The sequence below is a fragment of the Rhinoderma darwinii genome, chromosome 10 (genome assembly GCF_050947455.1).
Source record: "Rhinoderma darwinii isolate aRhiDar2 chromosome 10, aRhiDar2.hap1, whole genome shotgun sequence".
NCBI lineage: Eukaryota > Metazoa > Chordata > Amphibia > Anura > Rhinodermatidae > Rhinoderma > Rhinoderma darwinii.
Genome location: NC_134696.1, coordinates 13,449,834 through 13,457,018, shown reverse-complemented (window position 1 = coordinate 13,457,018; position 7,185 = coordinate 13,449,834).

Genomic DNA, 7,185 nt, shown 5'->3' with positions numbered 1-7,185 from the left:
TTACAAAGTCTTCATGTCATTACTTTATATGTTAAGCTTAAAAGAATATCTAATAGCCAAATAGAAGCTTCCTTAGTGCAGTATAGAATAGCATAAAAATTATTGTTTGGTTCTTTTTGGGACTTTACCTTGGATTGGTCCTAGATAATATTGCTGACACCGAGTCTGAAATCTTGGGATCAGTTGCTTTCTCACTGTTGTTCTGTTTCGTATCTGCTTTATATAAATAGTGTAATAAAGCGAAGCATAGAGCATTTAACTGTTTGTGTCCTTGACAGGGGGGGGCTTCCTGCTCTATAGATTTTACATATAATTTATGAATAGAAACTTACAACCTTTAAAACAAAACAATATAATAATCCATAAGGGTTTTGCTCTATGATCTCATTTACTTATATAATTTTTAGAGAATCCTGTTAATTTTCTTAATTAGAGTCAGTGGTGTAGCTAAAGGCTCATGGGCCCTGGTGCAAAAATTCAGCTTGGGCCCCCCTACACCTCCTCAACACCACCAGCGCACGCCTATGCCAAGCCACCTTGCCCAACAGTCCCCATGGATGCCTCCACAGTATAATGCTCCCACACAGTATAATGCTCACCATATCTGCCCGCACATAGAATAATGCCCAGTAGCTGTCCCACACACAGTATAATGCCCCTCATAGCTTCCCCCACACAATATAATGCCCCCATAGCTGCCCCACACAGTATAATGCCCCCATAGCTTCCCCCACACAGTATAATGCCCCCATAGCTGCTCCACACATAGTATAATGCCCCATACCTGCCCCCACACAGTATAATGCCACCTATAGGCTGCCCCACACAGTATAATGCTCCCAGAGCAGCCCCCACACAGTCTAATGCCCCCGATTGCTGACCACCACAGTGTAATGCCCCCATAGCTGCCCCACAGTATAATGCCACCACACAGTATAATGCCTCCCATATCTGCCCCATACAGTATAAAGCTCTCCATAGCTGCCCCACAAAATATGATGCACCCATAGCTGCCCCACACAGTATAAAACCCCCTTAGCTGCCCACAAAGTATAATGCCCCCGCAGCTGCCCCCACAGTTTATTGCCACCCATAGCTGCCCCATGCAGTATAATGCACCCGATACAATATAATGCCCCCATACAGTATAATGCCCCCCATAGCTGCCCCATACAATATAAATCCCACTACAGTACAATACCCCCCATAGCTGCCCCATACAGTATAATGTCCCAATACAGTATAATGCCCCCCATAGTTGCCCTATATAGCATAATGTCCCCCATACAGTATAATGCCCCCATAGTTTCCCCATACAGTATAATGCCCCCCATAGTTGCCCCATATAGAATAATGTCCCCCATACAGTATAATTCCCCCCATAGTTGCCCCATACAGTATAATGCCCCCGTACAGTATAATGCTCCCTCAGCAGCTACCATATCAGTTCCCTCCCATATCCAGTATAATGCCCCCATATGTGCCTTTTAGAAAAATAATAACATAATTACTTACCTTGCCCATTCCCATGATGGGTGGAGGAGATCCTTCTCCTCCTCTGCACTGTGCTGTGAATGACTCGGCGCTTACAGTCGCAATGACGTCACTACATCGCGCCTGCCTGTGCCGAGCCGCTCATGGCACAGTGAATGCTGGAGGACGCAGATACAGTTGGAAGTGGGTCCAGCGCGGTTAGCGCTGTGTGTCCAACGGGGGCCCTGTGGTCGCGACCGTTGTGACCCCTGTAGCTCCGCCACTGATTAGAGTCTAGTGCACAATATAATTGTCTAAATAGAATTTTTCAGAAAATTATCACCTATCCTGTAAATAGATAATGACTTATATTGTAGAAGAATGATCGAGCCACTCACCGAAGCTGGCAAAACAGTTTCTTTATTACAAAAAGATCTCGGTCAGGATGTGGCAATTCCACATCCTGACCGAGATCTTTTTGTAATAAAGAAACTGTTTTGCCAGCTTCGGTGAGTGCCTCGATCATTCTTCTACAATATATTTAGCTGGTTGTGCTACACTTTCGATGAGAAACTCCGTGGCAATTTACCTGCATTTATCCAAATAGAAAGAGAGCCATTCTTCTATACTCCCATTCCGATTGTGCGGTTTCGGCAGTGCCAGCCTTTTTCCTTCTTTCCATTTCAGATAATGACTTATGATTGTGGGAAAACCCCTTTAAGGTGATTTGTAGCTGTGAAATGCGAAAATAGATCTCAGAATTCTATAAAGATATAATATCAATGGATTTAGCACAGATCTTTGGACCAATATAGATGAAAAAAACAAAATGGTTCACGAGTGGACGTTTACGTGAAAAATAATGGGGTCATTTATTGAACACAATACATCAGTTTTGTGACATCAAAAAGTTGAAATGTGTGCAAAAACTCATTTTTTGAGCAATGAATTTGCAAGTTTTGCATTTTTACACAATCTCCACTATTTTTTAAAAAAGTTGGCAGTTTAGTGAAAGTAGTTTGGTCCACCAGCGGCCTTACACATTTACTACAGTTTACGCCAGAAACTGGCTTGAATTCTAGCGCAAATTTTCTCCAGCTCGCAGCGGAAATTTGACCTTCTGGCGAACAGAAAGCCAGAGATGCGCTTATTTTATAAAAAGGTGTGCGCCTCTTAATAAATTTAGCATATTTTACATCAACGCTGTTCATATTAAGCTTGTCATATAAAACGCCAGTCTTAATTAATTCCTCCATTATCTATTTTATATTTTGCTCTTCCTTACACTTCATTAAGGAGTTGTCCATAGACTCTATTAGAGAATTCAGACTTAATATAATGAGGTCCCCTGTTCAGAGTCCTATCCTGTCCTGCACTACACAGATAGCACATTGATATGAATGGGCACTGTGTAATGCTTAATTTCCCCTGTGGTGGCGCTGCAGGGAAATTAAACACTTCCAGGTTTCTCATAGATTACAGCTGATCACTGGGGTCTCAACAGGGGGTCACTTTGTGTTCTGTTTATTGTCACAAGACCCTTCTAACCCGTAGGGATTGTCCAAAGAGGAGAACCCTTTTAACATACTTAGCCTGCAATTGACCAGAATTTGAATATAATATTTTACTTTGAATTTCTTATAAATTAATAAGTTAATTTGTTGTTATATCCGCTTAGTTTTTGGAATCTTTCCTTATATTGATAATAGTGCCGGGAACTTGTGTGATCATCTGGGACATCATGAGGTATTATGAGGCTTCTAGATATTTGCATTATATAAACATTGTAATAAAGATAAACATACAAGGGATACAAATCTATTTAGGGAATATGGTATACATTTTATGTTGATGGCTGCAAAGAAAACTATTTTAGACACATCCCCACCAACGTATACACATTTTAGAACCATAGTAAGGAGGCTTTTAATTTTGGAAAATAAAAACTGTATGCATACAAAGGAATGGGGGGAAAAAAAAGATAACCGTTAATAAGAGGTTAAAAAAATGACTACTTTATTCTCAAAAAAAAAACTAATATAACATTTTAGGAGTTTGAATACGAAGAGAGGACATAAAACATAAAAAGCAAGGTCGGAACAGGGGAGAGGGAGGGTAAAGAAGGGGGGTTAAGGGTGAAAATAAAATGTGAAGACACGGTTGAAATGATATAATGCATCTTGAGATGTATCGAGTTATAAATGATAAGTGTAATATATAAAAAAATGCATTATCTTTTGTACTGCGATAGATGGTAACAATAAAATATTTCTAAAAAAAAATAGTAAACATATAACTGTGGGCTTTCCTTAAGGAGATCATTGTTACTTAATAAATCGTGGGCACATGTGAAATGGCCGTAGGCTTATGCTCCATATACTAATGTCCTGCTCCACTAAATAAATAAAAAAAAACATCTACTGAATGGTGAATGCCGTGGAATTTTCCTCTTTTTTTTGTAAATATTGTTATGGGCAACTGCTGCATCAGTACCAAGCTCAGTACATATATACAGCACCAAGACCAACCTCGGTACATACATTAAGGACTAAAACCAAGCTCAGTACATATATGCAGCACCAAAACAAACCTCAGTACATACATTGAGGACTAGAACCAAGCTCAGTACATATATACAGCACCAGAAACAAGCTCAGTACATATATACAGCACCAGAAACAAGCTCAGTGCATATTTACAGCACTAGAAACAAGCTCAGTACATATATACAGCGCCATAAATAAGCTCAGTACATATATACAGCACCAGAAACAAGCTCAGTACATATATACAGCACCACAATCCAGAAAAAGCAGCAGCACTCCAGTGTTATAAAAATCCAAAATTTTTATTCACCCAACATAGCAACGTTTCACCTTCCCATTGAAGGCATTTTAAAATGCCTTCAATGGGAAGGTGAAACGTTGCCTATATGTTGGGTGAATAAAAATTTTGGATTTTTATAACACTGGAGTGCTGCCTCTTTTTCTGGATTGTGGCTGTGTGTATTTGGGGTCTCACGTCAAGTTTTCACTGAGGATAGCACCCATATTGCATGCTACGGTGCAGCTCCTATACTCTGTTTGTTCCTATATACAGCACCAGAAACAAGCTCAGTACATATATATATATATATATATACAGTCCCAGAACCAAGCTCAGTACATATATACAGCATCAGAATCAAACTCACTACACACAGTCATGGCTGAAAGTTTTCAGACTGACACAAATTTTGGTTTTCACAATGTTTTCTGCTTCAATTCTTTAGATCTTTTAGTCAGATGTTTCTATGGTATACAGACGTACAATTATAAGCAGTTCATACATTTTTTAACAAATACATCAAGTTTATGCAAAGACTCAATATTTACAGTGTTGACCCTTCTTTTTCAAGACATCTAAACATTCACCCTGGAATGCTGGATATCAGCTTCTGGGCCAAATCCTGACTGATGGCAACCCATTCTTGCCTAATCAGTGCTTGGAGTTTATCCCAATTACTGTGTTTTGTTCACTGAGCCACTTAGTAAGCAATTTAGTGATGAACGATGGTTTTTCTACTATAATAGAGCACAAAAGATTCATGGTAGTGCTCACCTTCTCTTCTCCAGACTATCGTTCTTCCATATGTCCCAAACAGTCTGAGGGGGGCTCCAACAGAGAATTTTTTTTTACCCCAGTCCTCTGTAGTACAATTAATGTACTTCCTGTCAGTCTGTCCTTGATGTTTTTCTTGGAGAGTAGTGGCTTCTTTGCTGCCCATCTTGACACCAGGCCAGCCTCCAAAAGCCATCGCCTCACTGTGCATGCAGATGCATTGACACCCGCCTTATGAGCAAGCTCTGCACTGGTTTTGAACCGATCCTGTAGCTTAATCCTCTTTAGGAGACGGTCCTCACACTTGCTGGACTTTCTTGGGTGCAATGGTGTCTTCTTCACAGCAATTGAACCTCTCCTTGAAGTTCTTGATGATCTGATAAATGGTTGATATAGGGGCAAACTTGCATGCAGCAATGTCCTTGCCTGTGAAGCCCTTTTGCTGCAAAGCAATGATGACTGCACATGTTTCCTTGGAGGTGACAATGGTTAACAGAGGAAGCCATTGATTTCAAGCACCATCCCCCATATAAAGTAACCAGTCTGCTCTTCTAATTCAATCAACATGACCGAGTGATATCAGATGGATATATGGACACTGACGTCAGGGGCTCCTCTTGTAAGCGGCATTCCTGGCCAGAGCTTTGCTGATTCTCTTGCTGGGGATTATGCTCCTGGAAAACGCCTGGTGTCACTATCCATACATGGACAGTGACATCAAGAGCTCCTCCTGGAGTGGAATCCCCAGCCAGAGCGTTGACGACGCTATGGCCGGGAATTCCACTCCTGGAGAAGCCCTTATCGTCACTATGCATATATGGCCAGGGTGTGGCCGATGCTCTGGGGAATTCCCAATGGCGCTATTTACTGGGGGGGGGGTAGCATGATCTACAGGGTGTGTTGTATGTGGCACTATCTACAGCAGGGTGTGGCACTATCTACAGAGGAGTGGTGCTATCTACAGGGGGTGTGGCGCTAAGTTCAAGGGGAATGTGGCACTATCTACATGGGCACTGTGGCACTATATGGGCACTATCTACAGGGGACACTGTGTCACTATCTACATCAGCACTGTGTGTAGCACTATCTACATGGGCACTGTGGCACTCTATTTGGGTACTATCATACTATATATGTGGGCACTGTGGCACTATGTGGGCACTATGGCACTATCTACAGTGGACACTGTGGCACTATGATACTATCTCTGTGGGCACTGTCTATAGTGGGCTCTGTGGCACTTTCTACATAGGCATTGTGTCACTAACTACATGGGCACTGTGGTGTTTTCAGGGGGTTGGGACAAAAAAAACTGACAAATGAAATCCATGGCAATCGGCCATTAGAAACGAACAGACCGACTGGAAATGGATGAAAATTTGGAGAAACATTGATGCAAAATGGCCATGAAAACTGTCAGTTAATCAATGTTTAATGGAATTTTTTTTCACTGTCGTGTAAATGTAGTTTAAGGCTACATTCACACAACAGGGAAAAATGGCTGTGTGATGCCCATGTTTTTAACGGCCATCACACGTCTGTTTTCAGAACAATGTAGTTGTACGGCTTTATTCATACAGATTTTTTTCTAAGTAGCCATCAAAAAATAGGACATGTCCTATTTTCGGTTACTTTTGCAGCCACACAGCCCCCATAGAACTCAATGGATCAGCTTTTAACGGATATTTTTCAAGAATCAATCCTTGTGATGGTAGTTAAAAACTGATCCTGGCCAACACAAGAGGCTTTCTCTAGCACAGGGCTACTTTATGCGCTGAGGCTGGTGAAGCTCTTGACATCTCTGTCCATATATGGACAGTCATTTCAGGGCTTTTAACTATAGAGTTTCCAGCCAGAGCATCGCAAGCTGTCTGGCCGGGGACTCCTGCCTTGGAAAAACCCTTGACATCTCTGTCTATATATGGACAGTGACATTAGTGGCTATGAGATGCCGGATTGGCAATGCTCTTGCCAGGGATTCTACTCTCAGAGAGAGCCCCTGGCATCACTAGATGGAGAGTGAAGTCAGGTGCTCCTCCTAGAGCGAAATCCCCAGCTAGAGCATTTCCGACGCTCTGGCGAGTGATTCCGCTCCTGGAATAGTCCATGGCA